Below are 18,849 nucleotides of genomic sequence, written 5' to 3'. Positions count from 1 at the left end.
GAGTACAGTGGTGTATTGTAGAGTGACAGAGTGCAGTGGCATAGAGTGCTGTGGCGCAGAGTACAGTGGCATTGAAAGCAGTGGAATAGAGTGCTGTGGTGCAGAGTAGATTGGCATAGAGTGCAGTGGGATGGAGTGCATTGGTTTTGAGTAAAGTGGTGAACATTGCACTGGCAGAGTGCAGAGGCGTAGTGTACAATTGTTAGAGTAGAATAGCATAGATTGCAGTGGCGTGGTGTAGAGTGAATTGGTACAGCATAGATTGCAGTGGCGTAGAGTTGCACAAAGTGGAGAAAAGTGGTGTAGGGTGCAGTGGCATAGGGTAGATTGTTTCAGAGTAGAGTGAAGAAAAGACAATATACTTCAATATGCTGAAGTATGTAACGATAACAACATAAATAATAACGCTAGGCATAACGGCCCAAATGAAATATGGCTTCTCCCTGTTAGCCACGCTGTAATCAAGCGCTTCATTACCTAGAAAACAAAACATTAAACATAAATGTTAGAAAAATATATCCTTCTAATAGCTAAATTGTTGTACGAAAATGTAAAATCTGGGCTCAATCTCGACTTCACTGTTTCACCAACTGGTGTGATCTTAGGCAAATACAAAAATTGTGTTTCACGTAGTCTCCTTTCTAGCCTGCAGGTGTCAGGCTGAGTGGGACTCTGTTCTCTCTTTAGATCTTCCTCATTGTCTTTCAGCTCCTCTTGAAGGCATTCTGCAGTGCTCATCTTCAAGGCAGTAATCATCCAAAACTCTTTTCTCCTCCTTGTGCCCTTTGTTCTTATGAGCACCCTTAATGAACACAGCTGTGAACAGGACAAACAAAAGGGCAGAGGGCGCAGGGGGCCTCCGGACTCACCTTCATTCTGTTACCATCAGATTGGAGGATGGTCAGTACAGGGCTATCATAAGTAGCGCTTTTGTGCGCTAATGGCCCTCTGAATAATAGATGTGAGAGGGGAAATTATTGTGTCCCCTTGTCCCCCCCACCTTCGTCCCCCGTGTCCCCCACCCTCCAAAATCTGGGGGGGATACATCCCCCGCGTCCCCCACACTTCCTACGCTCATGTTTTCCGGTGGTTAGTCCTCCTCGAGCGCAACGACCAAGTACAGAAAACATGCGAGGCTCGCTGTTTTCTGTCGGATCGTGGACTACTTTTTCTCTATTTTCCTAGCGCGATTTCGCTTGGCAGAAGTCGAGCGCTTTACACAGTTAATTTCACTTTTTCAGGTTACATACATAAAAGCACTTTTGCCGATAGATGAAAAGTCAGGTTAGGAGTTTACAACGCGATCAGCTCTAACATGAGCAAACACGAGACCAGTTGCATTGCAAATGCTTGTTTCCCTAGTCAACAATGTTTTCTGGTGAAATAGCTGCCAGAACCGGGATCCCACTACTTTCCAGCAATGGTTACATAGCCACCTACAGGGCAGTTCACAGTACACACCACGCGAGAGTAAAAAATGCAGCATGAAAAAACAGAAACTACGGAAACAAAGCATCATGGGAAACAAACACTTAGGAAATGCAAGATTTAGTAAAACGCGAAATCATGTAAACAGTTACTATATATTTTATAGGAATTGTTCAGCAATCGATTAGTGTTTTGCCCGTCTCGTTAAGGAGGTATATACGCCACAATAGTTGGCTAATTGATCCATAATGGTCTTCTAATTGAATCTGTTTCTCTGAACCAGTCTCTTTGACATTATAATCAAAAGATATTAGAGCACCAGACAGATATGTACAAAGACAATGAAAGCACGAATGTGTTGCACAGGTTCAAAAAAGTCTACAGACTGTAAAACACCCATTATTCATTTATGGAATGAGATGCTACGTGTTTCGTTGCTCTCCTCTATTAGTACAGTTAGCAGCGCCACGGGTGTGGACAACCGTCTCCATAAACGAAGCCTGCCGCAGAGGACGTTGAAAGACTGTAAAACAGACGAACAGTATGGCGCCATGTCGGACCCCCTGTACGTGTTCAGTTAGCAGTCTAGGTCCGTGTTAGAAGTCTGTGCGGAACCTACTTGTGACATTGCACTTGCACCTGTCAAATTTTACGTGGGGCGTTCACTTCCGGGAGGCGTCTTTGCAGGCGGTGAGAACGGTCTCTTCCGGAGCGGTTGGGCTGTCTTTTCGCAAGGCCTGTCCTTATTCTACCCAATTAAAGACTGTACTGGGCGGTTTATGTACTATGCCCCGCCTTGTACCGCCCCATAGTCTGCCAGTCGCCGTAATTCGGCTTTTACATTGGCTCTTCTTGCCTTCAGTTTTGAAAGTAGTTTTGGAGTCGAACGCAAAGCAAAGCAATCGGATATTTAGATTATAGAGCAGGAGAAGGGAGGTGAGTCTTGTGTTTGGGAGGGTTGACAGTTCACTTGGCTGATTGATATGTCCTATTTGAAAGGATAATGAGTTGGGCTGATCTTTCCTGGTGTGAGCCAACAGCCTAGTTTGGATTTAGATGAAGGTTTGTTTGTCTGTCTGTTGAGCTGTCACCTGACGATGTCCAGTTTACATTGTTCAGCTCCTATTTTTGATGAGACTCGACTTTGTAGACAAAGTGTTGCAGCTGTCTGCAGTGACATTTCATTTTGATAAAGTATCCTGACCATTGCTCCAATAAGTACTACACCAGAACAGTCTGCCTTACCGTTTTTAAGTTGTTATCCAGTATTTCCAAACGTTGACCTGCAGCCACAGTGAGCGTCGGTTTCCTGAAACTACAATTTCACGAGTAAATCTGTCACTCCGGGAAAACGCACTACTTACCGGAACTTCCATACAGCAAAGGAAGATAATGTCTACCGTTTTGAGAACAAATATGCCAAACTCAAACCTAACCTTCATAAATGATACCTCTGAAAGATTCCTAACTCCTCAGAAATCGCTACTAATCCCCAGCAAATATGACACTGCAGAGAAAAACGTGTCCCAAGCTATACATCCCCCTTCGTTACAGATAATATTCCGCTTTAGAAAAACATGTCCCACACATGAACTGCCTGCCCCAGCAAGCATGCAACAGACCCCCATGTCGCCGCTTTAAGAAATCCACCGCCACCACACGCAAAGCAGCACGCGGAGAAGCTTTCCCCACCTGGAATTATACCACTTCATCCAGAAAGCGTGCAACACTACGACAAGAAAATATGGCACGTGTAGATAAACTAGTAGTGTAGGAAGCATGCCACCTAAATAAAGTTGGCAATACTAGTGGATGTTTTAACATAAAGGTTTTTCACCCAAACAAAATGCCACTTAAAATCCTCTCATACTGGCAAATACACAGTTGAATAGAGCAACATATGCCCACTAGTAAAAATATGTCGCCAACTGCAAATATTAAGACATCAACAGATACCATCAACTCTCTCCTTCACCACACCATTTATTTAGTATATCAACGCCACCAAATATGCCATACATGAGAAGAAAAACACCTCCAGCAATTAACTGCATAGAAGAAGCAAACAATCACCACCAAAAGGGCCCACCAATAGTTCCATGCGCCAAAACATACTGCCAATATACCACCATACGTTACCACACAACCACAAGTTGTAAATATACTTTCTTAGCTACATACCACTGCTGGCATAAACACCACCACGGTAAGTATACGTTGATATATCTGTGTCTTGAGAGGCCAATACGCGATACTTTCTTTGTATCGACAACTTAGTTTTTGTTTCTGATTGCACATACCTTGTAATTTTATGTGTGTACGTTTTTACTTTACCTACCTCTTACTCACCTACCTATGTATCCTTTTGTATCCCCATTAAATAAATAATTAAATAATTACCAACAGTGTTTGAACTCCAGATTAAAATATGCCACTCGTACGCAGAAGGTATATAATTCAGTTGCACACTTGTAGAAAACGTTTGACAGGAATCTCTCTATAGCCTCTTTTATGTGTTCTTCACCGTTCAATGCAGTGCTAGTTAATAGCATGACTTATCCTGCTGTAAATGATATCGAGGTATGTCCTCAGCTCAGTCCAACCCTACCCAAACTCTTCATAGCTTTCTGAGGGTTTTCTTTTGTAAGAAAATTCTTACATGATTTAAGCAAATGTACTGATATATTTGAACCTTACTTTTTGTTAGAATTGTTTTGATTAGTCACTTTGTTTAGCCCAGTATCTTGTTCTGTTCTACTGTTGCTTGAGTGTTGGCCTTGTAAAGTTTGCATAAATTGATTGGCCCCGTCAACCAGCTAATGTAGAAGCTACTAAAAAACTATGGGGTTACACCTTCAAGGGATTTCTGAGACTTTTGGTTGTGTAAAAATAACATATGAGGTAAAAGTCTGGAGCACCTGTTACTCAAGAGATTGGTGATGCAGAACACGTTTGTGAGGGGAGCTTTGTGATTTCCGTATACGTTTTGATAACTGGTGCTTATAAATGAGCAGTACTAATGATGCTAAGCTGTCATTTATGTATTTCACACCGACATGCGATTGAAACAGTGTTGGCATTGTTTCTTGACAACATTGTGGCAGAAGGTTCCCAGGAAGAGTATTATTTACCTTAATCTGTCCACTAAATTTGATACATGTGGAGTATTAATTGCTCATTTAGTTGGTTACAGACTGTGGCCCATGTCTTAGACTTGGCTCTCCGGCACATTACGTAATTTGGAGGCCGCCCGCCAAAGTCCCGCCGTCAGAATACCGCTGCGCGGTCAAAAGACCGCCGCGGTAATTCAGAGTTTCCCGCTGGGCTGGCGGGCGACCACCAGAAGGCCGCCCGCCAGGCCAGCGGGAAACCCCCTTCCATGAGGATGCCGGCTCCGAATGGAGCCGGCGGAGTGGAAGGGGTGCGACGGGTGCAGTTGCACCCGTTGCGATTTTCAGTGTCTGCTTGGCAGACACTGAAAATCTTGGTGGGGCCCTGTTAGGGGGCCCCTGCAGTGCCCATGCCATTGGCATGGGCACTGCAGGGGCCCCACGACACCCGTTACCGCCAGCCAGGTTCTGGCGGTCAAAACCGCCAGAACCAGGCTGGCGGTAAGGGGGGTCGGAATCCCCATGGCGGCGCTGCCTGCAGCGCCGCCATGGAGGATTCCCAAGGGCAGCGGGACACCGCCGGTTTCCCGTTTCTGACCGCGGCTGTACCGCCGCGGTCGGAATGCCCATGGATGCACCGCCAGCCTGTTGGCGGTGCATCCGCGGTCCCCGGCCCTGGCGGTAGTCAACCGCCAGGGTCAGAATGACCGCCACAGTGTGCTAAACTTTTGAGTTTTAGGCTGCTGTCAGCTGCGGCTTTGGCCAGGGTTCACCGCTGTGTCTTTTTGTCTTAAATTTATTCACCTAAACACTCAGGTAGATTAAGAATCTGGACTCTGTTGTTTTGTTTCATATGCGGGTGACCTGCAGCTGCATCTCAGTGGGTCACTTGATCATTTTACTATTGTAAGACAGTATCTGGCCCTTTGGCAATGTGGATGGATTTTTAGCTTTGTAAAACCTAATGGGGCCAAGGCTGAGCTACTGATTGTAGGATTATGATACAGAACTTTTCTTTTTTTGTCAACACAGCTCCTCAACCCACCAGTTTGACATTACTACCTTATGCCTCGACAAAGTAAAACAATCTGGGAGTTACTTGGCAAAGGGAACCTACCTTGGTCACACTTAATGGCAGTCCTTCAGAATGCACATCTATATTTGACGCAAATAAAATAGTTTCTAGCATTTATTGAGCAAATCGTTCACATAATTATTAATATTAATTGTTAGGTCTTTGATCAATGCTAAAATTGATCATTATGCAAACATTATGTTGGAAGAGTTACCAAAATTCCAGATTACCTGATTGCAATCAGTCCAGAATGCTGATTTTGAAGACCCTTTTTTTTTTTTTTTTTTTTTTTTTAAAGTCTTTAAAAGTTAGCCACTTAATTCTAGTCTTAAAATACTGCACTGGTTGCTGGGAGGCAAACACATTGTCTTGAAATCTTATGATTTGTCTATAAGCGCCTGAGTGGAACTGCAACCATGCCTCTTCAAGAAAAGATCATTCCGTATTTTCCAATGTGGGCACTGCGCTATAAAGAGGAAGGTTTTTTTTGTTGGTCCTTCGGAAGTCACTGAGGTGGAAAGGAGATTGATGACTCTGTGCTGGCACCATGTCTATTGAACTCACCACCATAGAACATTTAGGAAAAACATAGGTTCCTTAGCTTCCAAAAAAGCTTATAGACCTTTTTGTTTACTTATTAGTACTAGACTTCTTCCCACTAATATTCTGTCTTATCGCCCTTTACTATGTACTGTTTATAATAGCTTTGTTAGGTACATCCCTCAATGAAATCCAGTAGAATGTCTACTGGAGAGTTAATCTGATTATTCACTTCTGCAATGACATAGCACTTAAAAAAATGTTTTCCACATTTCTAGGATCACCAGGAGAAGCACTCACTTCCCTGGTGTTCCCATCTGCCTTGCCTTCATCTGTAGAGACTTAAGAAGAATGCCATCTGACATTCACTCTCCTTCTCCCAGCTCTCTCAGATCTCCACCGACCTGAAGGATACAGAAAAATGCAGGCAGTGCCCTATCTTTACCACCCGCCACATTTCATGTCTGTTGCAGATCTCTTCATACCTGTGCTGAATGGGTTTGTAGGTTGAATTACTGCCTATACAGTTAAACGTGGGCCTGCGGCTTCAAACTAATGTGCTGTTCCAGTGGAGACGAAGGCTCATGCCTGCCCTCGGAACAGCACATTTGCTTTGATATGGTGCATTGCCTCAGTGTTTGCCTGAAACACAAATGTAAGTGTGCGCTGTGTCACAGAGTGGGACAGTGTACAATATCTGTATTATGTCCCCAGTTTATTTTTTTAAAATAATTGAGAGGGTAATGCTGAGGGTGGTGTGGGGAATGTGACTCCTTCATTGCCCCACTATATCTGCAGAGCTATTGAAATGGTGGTTATACATACCATAACATTGTAGGTGGTTAACTTTGAATAAAGGGGATGTTTTCATCTGTTGTGAGTGACATCACAGAGAAGACAAGCTTTGCCCTCGTCCGTTTGATGTTAATGAGAACCTCTCAATGAAAAACATCTGTTATTCACATTTCTAATTCTGTATAATAATTTTACATCCTCAGATCTGGCAACTAGAGTCAATTTTGTTACTAGAGTGTGCCTTACAAATAAATAAAATACAGTAAAATGAATACCATACCATACAAAGGTCGAGTTGAGTATTTTTGAACATTAAATTACCATTTGCAAAAGTACATTGTGTAATTTTTGACTATTTCACGTACATTGAAATTCAAAAAGGGTTTTCTGAGCCTTCAAGAAGTTCATATGACCTAATGTTAAAAAAAAAGCCTTAGCTGCCTAATAGCAGCTGAGCAGAAGGTTTCATATGTGGTTAATACAACTTTATGCCAATGGGAGGATGGTAATACAAGACAGTGTCGGTTTAGTATGTTTACCCATAAGCCCAGGGTCCTGCGTTTTTATATTTTCTGTAGCAGTAAATGAATAACTGTAATTGCTGTGTTTACAGGGATGTGGAATTCCCATAGTCAGAAGCCCGGGAGATATTGTTTGGTGACAAGGGCAACAAGTTTTCATGTTTATTTTACCTTGGGACAAGTAGGCCCAACCCCCTGCAGCACAAACCCTTTGGCTGCAAGTTTACAGAGAATGGAACTATCTTTATTTGAGTTAATATGTGTGTCAATATGTTAATGCTGTTGGAACTTGTATTTATGGTTCATTGATGAAAAGCCTTTGTTATTAGGGTGAGTGCTGTAAATAATCGTTTTAAGGTCACACTGCACTACTGACAGGGGTTCCAATGGAAAAAAAAGTCTACACCTTTCAAAAGTTTAACAATATAAGGCTAAGCATAATGTTCTCAGAATGCTCTCTGATTAGGTGCAAATGTTTGCAGAAACTTGTAAGGAAGGGTGATGATTCTTTGCTTTCGATGTAAAATGTTCAGAAAAAAATGCAAGTAGGAAAAAAAACGTTTCACTACTATGAATTTTTAGGTGCTATTTCTTTGTAGCTTCATTTAGTAAAATGTGTTGATGTATGCTAGTATTTCCAAAAAGTATTCCTAATGGAAAATCAGTGTAACCATTTTCAACAAGATTATGGGAAGCATGGAAATAAACAGGCACTGGCAAAACAAACCCATCAGACATTTGTTGTGAGTCTTTTGGTTTCGTCAATGCGTGTCTTGTTTTGACATGGCTTTTGTAACACTTTTATTGTTGTGGGATCTGCCAGGCCCTCACTATTAGAACAAACACTGGCAAAAAGCAAAAAATGTTTTTGGTCTCAAAAAGCACACATTGCCACTAGTGGCGTAACAAAGGCCTCGCAGCCTCTTCTGTGTGGGAGGACCCCTACAGGGGGCCCCTCACCACAGCACTTGCCCTGAGTGAGTCTGGAGGAGGGCCCAGCATGTTCTTTACAGGGGCCCCCCTCCAGTTTTGTTACATCACTGATTGCCACAGTAGTTCCTGGCACTGAACAGAACTACTTTGTGTGCCAGTATGCTCCTTGCGGAAGAGCAGAATGCGATCACTCACAGTAAAGCCAGCTGATATAAAGAGAAATATAAGTTTATTGAAAACAAAATGTCTTTGTTAACACCAGACCTACTTAGGGTCCCAGTTCTTAAAGAAAGTCACAAACCCATTGTATAAATCTTTGAATTAGTGGCTTTCATGAATTCATACGAACTTACAGAAGTAGACCAGGAAATTGTACTCCTAGAAAATATTTGTGAGCTGTATTTTAGCACGAGCAAATATGCATGTGTAGGTTTGCTCATGTGAAAATCTATTGAGGGTTTACAAGTTTACTTTCTCTCCGACCACGTTTTTCCCATCTCTGGAAGAACTTCTACTTCTGCAATTGTCAGGAGTCAATTTCCAACCTTTCACATTATGGGAAAAGATTAGAGACAAGCTGATGAAAATCCTTAAAACATGCAAGTTAGTAAGTTTGCAGACTCCAAGGCATTCCAGCCCTGGAACTATTGCTTACTGCTTCCTCCAGTCCCAGTATGTAGAGCTGGGGAAAGGTGGCAAAATAAGAAAATTGCTATAATAAGGATTCAAATTGCAAGTATGCAAGCCCTACTATAGTAGTAGCCCTGGCATAATCAGAGAGGCTATTATCAGAGCTCTTGCATAGTGACATTGCTGCCATAATTTGTTGCCGCACTACATGGCACCAAAGGGACGAGTAGATTTGTTTACAGGACAAGTAGATCTAAGAAGCAACTTGTCCCAAGAACAATAGATATTGTATTAAATTCCACACCCCTGGTTTAATCCTATTCTTCTGCATCTGCATTATTCGTCTGTGTCCATGTCCATCCTCCCAGAACACTGAATAAGGAAAAAGTGTAAAAAACACAAGTACAACCATTCCGCAAACTCATTACTAATGTCTGTAACTACTTGGGCTGTGGCCAGAAACGGCTAATGTCATGTTATATATTTCATGAAGTTAGGATCATTGGGGATAACTTGAGATTTATAGCATTGAAAACACAAATAATCAGATGCGGGTAAGTGAGAGCTTGTATGCATTAAGCCATCCATCTTCAAACAGTTAGACTAAGTGGGCATGTACTTGCTCTGTGTGACAAGGTCTATGTCCCCTAATGGGGAAGACAGTACCGTCTCATGGCAGGGTGTCCATCATGACTATCAAGTCTGTATTGCAAAGATCAGGAGCTCCTTATTTACAGATTCTGATGACTGTCCATCAGTCAGAGTTTTTTAGGAGGACGAGGATGTCTCTGGGTTAGCCAGGCCCCCAGTGGCGAAGGTAGAGGTGCAGTGTTCCCGGGCCCTCCTCCTCAGCACGCTCCTCTGGGATACGGATGTCCAACAGGTCCATCACTTCTGATAAGTCAGTCACATAAAAAGATTTAATCTGTAGCTCGAAGGCAATCCCAAACAGAAACTTAATCGGTACGTGACGTGGTCCTGCCTCAGTTTGTCTGTTACTGGCTTGAACTACTGATGTCGGACCAACGTGGCAGGGGTTATGTCTTGGAAGTTACACACCTCTCTCCCTCGATCTTTTCAGCTTTTTGCGCCGCTTTGAGAATGACCCCCTTGGCCTTGAAGAAGTGTAATTTCACCAGCACATCCCCTGTTCGTCTCTTGCCACCTGAAGATCTTAGTCAGACTCTGTGAACTCTTTCTAATTTCACCTTCATGTTTGACTCTTCCAGGAGCTCCATAAATAGGCCCACCACAAAGGCCTCGTGGTCCGGGCCTTCCACAGGTCTCTGATTCAGATATTGTTGTGCCATGATGTGTTCTCTAGGTCCACCTGCTTGAGTATGGATGGCTAGAGTTGCAGTTGTAGGGATTGTGTCATCCAGATGACTTGTGCAGACCTCTTTTTCAAAGTTCTACGCCTCTACCTCCAGCACCCTTGCTCCTACCAAGTCCACATTCTGCTGCAGTGTGAGTAGCTTAATGTTGAAATCAGCCCTAAGAGTATCCAACAAGGAGGCCAGGTCGGCTTCAAAACAAAAACTTCACTTCACTTTGAGGGCACTAGAACCAAAGTCGGTGGGCAATGCTCTTTTGAACAAGTGTTTAAGACCATTGCTCGGCGCTTTTGCACGGATCCCACTCATCCCAACAGTAATGGTCAAATTACGCAAGTCTCAAACAAAGGTGATTTTAATAGCCCCAGACCGACTGTGACAGTGTTGTTATCTAGACCGTCTGCAGATCTCCATCACACAACATTAGAGACAACCTTGCATACCCATTTCTTCTAATCAGACTTTAGGGGTAGATTTAACATCCAAACTTAATATCTTTCAATTTGGCTGCACGGCTCCTGAAGTCAGACAATATGGGCATTTAAACCTTCCACCTAAGTATATGGAGTTCTTGAAGAAGAAAAACACTCTTCAACCAGAACCCGCTATGCCCTAATCTGGAAATAGTTTTGTATCTTGTTGGAAATGGGTCTTTTTTGCAGGGATATCCCAAATCATTTGTTTTGCTTCTGACCTGTTTTTGATCCAATGCCGAATTTAGTTTTTGCTTACCAGTATGTCTCTTGTATAGTGCACCAGGTGTGCCCAGGGCATGTAAATCAAATGCTACTAGTGTACCTGCAGCACTGATTGTGCTACCCACATGATTAGCCCTGCAAATATGTCTCAAGGCTGCCACTGCAGTGCCTTTGTTTGCAGTTTTAAACTGCCATTTCGACCTGGCAAGTACACCCACATGCCTGGCCAAACCCTCCCTTTTACTACATGTACGTCACCCCTGAGGTAGTCCCAAGGCAGCCCATGGTCAGGGTGAAGTGTGTTTAAAAGGTATGACATGTACTGATGTGTGTTACATGTCCTGGTAGTAAAATACTGCAAAATTTGGTTTTCACTATTGCAAGTACCATCCCTCCCATAGTGTAACATGAGGGTTGCCTTGAAATATCTTTAAAGTGTAATTTCCCATTGGGAGCAGATGGGGATATGGAGTTTGGGGGCTCACACCTCACAATTTTAAAATTCATCTTTTGGTGAAGTTGGTTTTTAAGTTATAAGTTTGAAAATGCCACTTATAGAAAGTGGGACATTTTATTTCTGGCTTAATAAAAATGTGCCTCTGCCTGTCTGTGGAATACACCTCTGGGTTGGGATGACAGTTGGGCCTTTTGTGAATTCACTCTAGACAGTCACACAAAGAGAGTTGAGGTGTGCCGTGCATATCCTTATGGGTCTTCCAGAGCTAGAGTGGTGGGAGGAGCTGACACTTGAATCCGAATAGGGCTTTGCCTGTCCTTACAAAAAGCAGTCTCCAACCCCCTGGAGTGTATCTGGGACCGGGCAGGAAAGGCAGGGTCTTGTGCAATGCAAAGACTTTTCTTTGAAGTTTGCCTACTCCAAAGCCAGGCATGGGTATAAGTACTGGATATCTGACCCACAAACATAAAATCCTGCTGGACTGAGGACATTCTGCCAGGAAGAAGAGCTGGATGCTGTAAGAGGGACTGCCACTCTGCCCTGCTGCTTTGTTGTGCTGGCCTGATGCTTGCTGCTTCTGTCCTGGGAGTGAAAGAACTAGACTTACATCCTGCTTCCAAAGGTTCTCCAAGGGCTTGGATTGAGCTTTCCTCCTGTTAAGGAGTCTCAGACACATCAAAGGCTTCCTCTGCCAACCCATGAGTTCTCTTGCTTAGAGTCCTGACTGTCAAGTGGTGCCAAATCTAGTTCCTGGGCCCTTGTGAGTGATTTCTGGTGTAACCAAGAAGAAACAACCACATACACTCCAGAATGACTTCGGAAACAGTGCCGCTGTCTGACTCAGTGGTGCTGCCTGCACCGTAGCCGTGGTCCCCGCTGAGTGCAACGACCGTGACTGACGCCGCAGGCCCGACGCAGCGCCTCTGAAGTCCTGCCACAGCATTAGTCCTGAGTATTGTGTCACCAATGTCTGTGACACCCGACTCTGACTCCACTGCAGCACCTGTGACCCCGTGGTATGATCGCAACACTGCAAATTCATAGCTCTGCGTCTTGACCTGCTGGATTGATCAACCGCACCTTGTCGTAATGAACCAATGCCTTGCCACTGACATCACATCACCTCCCATTCAACCATAAGGATCTGACGCCTCACCTCCCCTGCCTAGCAGTAAGGAACTTTGTCATATTGGTCTTGTTTTACTCAGATAAATATTGGCTATTTTTTAAACTGGTGTGGAGTATTTTTGTTGTGTTTTCACTGGGTTACTGTGTGTGTACAAATACTTTACACATTGCGTCTGAGATAAGCCTGACTGTTTAAGCCAAGCTACTAAGGGGGTGAGCAGGGGTTATCTTAGCTGTGTGACTCCCTAACCCTGACTAGATTGAGGGTGCCTACTTGGACAGGGTGAAAAGCACTGCCAACTAGAGACCCCATTTCAAACATATATGATCCTGGAAAATAGACAGAATCCAGTATTGTGTAATGAAGATGTTAACCCTTCATACCTATTACAACTAGTACAATCAAAACATTCTTTGCCATTCCTGAAATAAAGATTATTTTGGAAGGACTGAAGAAGGTTTTTCCACGAATCAGATTGTTGTCTCCTTCATAAGGAACCTAGTTATCACAACGGATGAGTCCTCTGTTTCAGCCTACCCATAAGGCTACATGGAGGATCTCTCATGGAGAACATTTTGTTTTTTAATGCTATTACTTCAGCAAGAAGTGTGACTTAAGCAGGTTTTATCTGCATTTGAACCATACATTCTTTTCTATGCAAATAGAGCAGTCATGTGAACACATCCATCTTTTTTACCAAGTCGTTTCAGACTTTCATATTAATCAAACAATTCCTTACCTTTTTTTCTCTAATTCATCCATCCAAGTAAAACACTCACTTTATTCCCTAGATGTCAGTAGGGTGTCATGATTCTACCTAAACAACATAAAAGACCTCAAAACAATTGTTTGCTGTTTATTGCCATATTAAATAAGACCTAGGCAATTCTAAACATTCTATTTCTAGGTGGATCGTAAAATTCATTTTATTATGCTATCAGTGGGCAGATAGAACTCCTTCAGAAAAACCTAAAGCCCATTCTACTAGATTTAAAGCTGCCACTACACCCTGCATTACAAATGTTGTTGTAGTGGTCATTTGCAATGCTGCAGTATGGGCATTGGTTCATACATTCATAAAGCACTACTGATTGGATTCAGACACACAAGCTGAAGTTAGTGTCCTCCAAGAGACCCTTAGAACTCTCTCTAAATAGTAAAAACTCCACTGAGATGTTATTGCATGTTCTTAGTTTCTTTCTAAGGTCTATCAGTTTCTTTATACAAATCATTAGCTTGCTAATCTATTCAAATAGTTTAATACTATCAATGAAGATCCTACGATGCAGAATTAAATGTTACGTACCTGTAGTCCTTGTAGGGCTTCATAGAAATCTTCATTAAAGTCCTAATTAGCCCTCCGCCCCCTTTCTGGGCAGGTTTTACAATAAACTCTAACAGTGCTTCAGCGTACTAAAGAAATGTCTCTCAGTGGCAACTGCCCATCTTAGAATCTTAGAGGCCAGACTCCTTTTCACATGTCTCAAGGTGAGCTTATCTGGTTGCATTTATTCCTAAATGTTTGACGAGTTTTAAGTCTTTTTGTATCTCAGATGCAGCAATGATGTGGTGAAATGAGTACTCCGGATTCTCACTGCCTATATTTCTGAAAAAATGTGCAAAAGGCTGCTGCATCATATGGATGGACACATGCACATTGTGTTTACAATTCTATAGACAAAAAATATTTCATGACTTGTTGCAGGGTTCATGCATGCAGAGGGGGCTTATTTGAACATTTATGACTTCAGTGAAGATTCGTACGATGCAGGAAGAGGACTACAGATATATAACATATTTGTCTGTCTTGGGTCACCAAGGAAAGAAAGCATGCCATGTGCACCAGCATCCGATCATCTGTCAAAAGGATGTTCTTGAATCCTGTCTGACAGCTTTTATACCACTAGCAACACTCTCTTGCACTCCACTGAATGAGGGAGGGAAAGCAAAGGTGGTGGTATGGCCATTCATGCAAAACCATTGTGATTGTCCTTTGACAACCCTTCTTTGAATAAAGTACATAGCCTCCTGAAGGAGGAAGATACGATTTTCAAGTTGGGCATGTTCAAGGATGGTTTGAATGAAAAAGCTGATTAGCAGTAAGTTGCTTGGTTATAATCATCCCTAACAGTGTACTTTCTAAATGATGCTTGTAAAACCTGGTTGATTTAACTTTTCTATAGTGTCTTTTATTACCATTGAGGTCCTCACACTGATAACCACTGTTGTAAATGGCTGTGATCAGTAAACCCTCTATTTTAGGACTGCAGCCTACGAAGAGACATTGTCAGTGAATATTGAGAGTGGATCTCAGGTTGGGCTGGACTTAAAGAATAAAAGCAAAGTCAGGAGAGCAACACTTCTAAAGTGATAAATGTGGCCATCTTCGGCATTAACATGGGACATGGAAACATGGCATCCATGACCTTGTTTAGCTTCCAGGCTGGAACATTGCTTCAAGACTCTCCTGCCATCTCTGTCTTGGATTGCTTCACAGTGAATTGGGTTTTGCAGTACAAGCTGGAAACCTGACATATTGCACAATAGAAAGCTGATCCACGTCAGTGTAAGAGAAGTGAAGAGCTCAGCAGGGAAGGTTCAGTCCAATTATTTTTGGATTTTATGGGAAGACGCTTGGTGCACTGTACTATATGCTTGCTTTGCCCTGAGAGTTGTGATGATGTTTTCTGATTGTGCAAGAGCCTGATGGCCATTCTGTGACATGCATGATTGAAATATTGGTTTTCTAATGCCACACTGGTTTTGTTGGACACCAAACTGAATGGGCGCTGGAAAGAAGAAACACATTTGTCTGGTTACCAAGGAACTTCCCAAATGAAAGGACTGAAAATTATTCCTGAGCCTACCAATGTCTTGAGATTCTGCCTCAATGAAAATTAGAACTGGGTGATACGCTCTGGTCATGGGGAGATTGGAGGGTGGGTTAGTATTGCTATGATCCTGTTATGTTCAAAATATTGACTCAAGAACTGTATCTCAGTTGAAAAAGTCAAAATAAGGGAGGGGAACCAATCGAGTTGTGAGATTTTAATGTGGTCTTATAACCTTTACTGGATAGATATATTTATAGCAGGAAGACAAGCAATGGCAGGCCTCATTCCCTACCGAGATCTTTCTCGGAATTGGGTTATTAATATTTGGAGAAGCATTTATCTAGTGGAGAAGGAATACATGTCCTTTCCTTTAGTCATAGAACACACTTGAGAATTGATGTGATAATAAGTATGGATGGCTTATTGCAGCTTACGGATAAAGTAGAGTTTGGGGTAAACAGTTTCTGACCATGCATCGTTTTAAAAGTATGATGGAGATATCAAAAGTCAGAAATACATGGAAATTTGTTCCCCAGCTTGTAAGGTATCAGATCTATGAAACTGATCTGAGAGATGAAGTTACAGAATATTTTAAACTGAAAATGTTTAGGTACAAAGCAGAACTGTGCTGCAAATAGCATGGTTTACTGAGATTCCTAAGGGTAGTAACACTTTGTAGGGACAGATAAATATTCATCCGACTGAACAATTGGTAAGTGTGCATCAGATCGAAACAGCATTCTTCTGACCAAGTAGTTAGGGTGAACATGTTTTTGGTAGCCAGAGTGCTCATAGCCAGGTGTTGTGCTGTCACTTGTCTCGTTCTAGATATGTTCCCTTAAGGACATCATACAGTTTGCATCAAGAGATAAAACCATGCGCGTATAAGGGTTCTAGTGACTGTGGAATGCTGGTGAAGCCAATGGGATAGGACATTTTTGTACTGTGCTTCCGTGGCTATGTGTAAAGTTTATAATTAGGAATAAACTTGTCCTGAACCCGAAGATATTTGAGTGAACAATCCATCATTGCAAAATTGGCAACAAGTTTGTGCACGGACACGCTAGAGCAATGGTTGTCACTTATCCTGGTCTAGATATGTTCCCTCAGGGACATTGTACAGTGTGCATCAAGTGATAGATACATGACAGTATAAAGGTTCTTGTGACATTGGAATGATGATGAAGCCAGCAGGGTAAGGCGTGTTTGTATTGCTCTCCTGTGGCTATGTGTCAGGGTCATAATTTGGAATCAATGTGGCCTGAACCTGAAGATATTTGAGAGGATAGTCCATCATTACAAAATCAGCGACAAGGTTGTTCCCTGACACGCTGTAGAGCTTGAATATGTTTACCTACCATTTCAGATTGGGACAATTACGACCAATATGAAACGCTAAACAATGCTACAGATATTAATTCTTAAACACTGTGAAGGCATTTTCTTCTCCGTCATCTTCAGTGCAGATTTCATTAAATACCTTGGGTTCATAATGTATCTTTTTCATAACATGTGTTTCATTTTCCACATTGTGTGTTTCAAAGGTTTTTTGCTTTCTACATTGTTTGCACTGAATGTATGGTACAGTACAATTTTCGTTTTCACCTGCGTTATCTGTATTTTACAAACCTTGTTCATATATGTACTTTGCATATCTTTAAAGGAAGTATTTTTGAACACATATTTTGTGTTCACTTTGGAAATTTTGAAAGTTAATTCAATGGTTTAACAGTTTAATTACAACTATACTTTACCAATGGGTGTCCTGGCTTCAGGAAATGTCTATAATCTGTCTCCTCCTCAAGCATTCCTAGCAGCTTCTGGGAGTCTACTCTAAAATGGGAAAAATGGCAAGAGTATTTTGTGAATTATATCTCTACGTTTTAGGAGGCTGTGGACCTTATGGCAGAAAAGAAGAAGAACATTTTGTTGCACTGCTTAGGTCCTGGAGGTTTAAAGATTTATAATCGTATTGGTTAAAAACAAAGACCAGAAGGACAAGGGGATGTATTTTCCAATACTTTAGAAGATTTGGATATTTACTCTAATCCTACTGTGTGCGTAGATGCAGGCTGTTCCAATTTTTTCCATAGGAAACAAGGGAAAGAAGAGTCCATAGAGGACATTGTCTCTGCCCTAAAGAAATCTGGCTATCCCTTGTCGTTTTGGAAATCTTTATGATGAACTCATCCGTGACCAAATTGTGATGCATGCGGCTAATCCTAATATTCAAGATAATCTCTGGGCAAAGAGAGAGTCCTCTCTTCAAGAGGTGATAGACATTGTCAAGAAGGTGGAACTGACAGGAAGAGGTGCTAAAGCTGCACTATCTAAAAGGAAGGACAAAGGAGAAAATTCTGTAGTTGCTGAAATAGAGACAGCAAAAATTGCTTCCAGTGAATCCTTTGGTAGGAAGTTCCTGGGTAAATCAGACAATGAGAGGAAATCTGCCACACCTGAAACTGGTAGAAAATTCTATGGATGTGGCAGTAGTAAATACTTGGCTAATGATAAAAAAAACAAATGTCCAGCACGAAAGCATAAATGCTCCAAATGTGGAATCACAGGTCATTTTTATAAAGTTTGTCAGAAGAAAGTAGGAAGTAGAGTTAAAATTGTGGATCCTGATTATGGGTCTCGCCCCTGTTCTTCTGATGAATCAGATCAGAATGTGCGTGTTGAACATAGATTCAGATGTTTTGAGTGTGAATGGAAAGAAAAAGAAACGTGTGATATGTGTATTTGGGGTATGAACATTTCTATTGTGGCAGACTCAGGTTCCCCGTACTCAATAGTGACTCAAAGGTAAACCAGGAAGTGTGGTTTGAAACGTTTTTCCCAGTGTTAGGAGAGGTTCTAGAGCAGCCTGATATCACACCTGAAACATTCACAGGCGAGCCCATTGACATGGTGGGGTATAGGAAGCTTTTGTTTACCATTTGACAGAGAAACTAATGGTAAAGTGTTAGGTTGGATGGATTAAGGAGATCTTGGCATAACTGTTAATCCCAATAGTCCTGAACCGGTTTTCTTTCTACAATTGGAGGATGAATTTAGTCAGAGTATGTCTGAGAAATTTCCAAGGATACTTTCAGGGAAAATAGGGAAACTTAAAGGTTCCCAACATAATATAGTGTTCATGTCTGAAGCAGCACCACACATACATATGGTTAGAAACATTCCTTTTAGAGTAAAAGATGAAGTATAGGAATAGCTTAAAAACATTGCAAAAACCTGGTGTTACAGAACAAGTTAAATCCTCAGATTGTGTCTCATCCTTGGTGCTGGCTAAACATCTCAATAGCAAATGCAAAGATCTCAGGAACATCTTTGTAGATAAATTTCCTTTGCCTAGAATTAACAAG

The 18,849-nt window shown here is 42.0% G+C and overlaps 1 protein-coding gene across 2 annotated transcripts in view; it reads left to right on the top strand.

The window, feature by feature from the left end:
• Window positions 1–2,241: 2,241 nt before the first annotated feature.
• The window catches only part of PDPR (pyruvate dehydrogenase phosphatase regulatory subunit), a 685,893-nt gene continuing 669,285 nt past the window's right edge, over window positions 2,242–18,849 (top strand). Inside the window, exon 1 of one of the 2 annotated variants that reach the window (XM_069217552.1) lies at window positions 2,242–2,364. The gene's annotated coding sequence lies outside the window, so the exon portion shown is untranslated. Of the gene's footprint in view, window positions 2,365–3,613; window positions 3,635–18,849 lie in introns of those variants that run through there. The other variant, XM_069217553.1, reaches the window with a different exon arrangement.

The sequence above is a fragment of the Pleurodeles waltl genome, chromosome 12 (assembly GCF_031143425.1).
Source record: "Pleurodeles waltl isolate 20211129_DDA chromosome 12, aPleWal1.hap1.20221129, whole genome shotgun sequence".
Taxonomy (NCBI): domain Eukaryota; kingdom Metazoa; phylum Chordata; class Amphibia; order Caudata; family Salamandridae; genus Pleurodeles; species Pleurodeles waltl.
The sequence above is the reverse complement of the archived record's forward strand: the minus strand, read 5'-3'. Positions and strand labels throughout refer to the sequence as shown.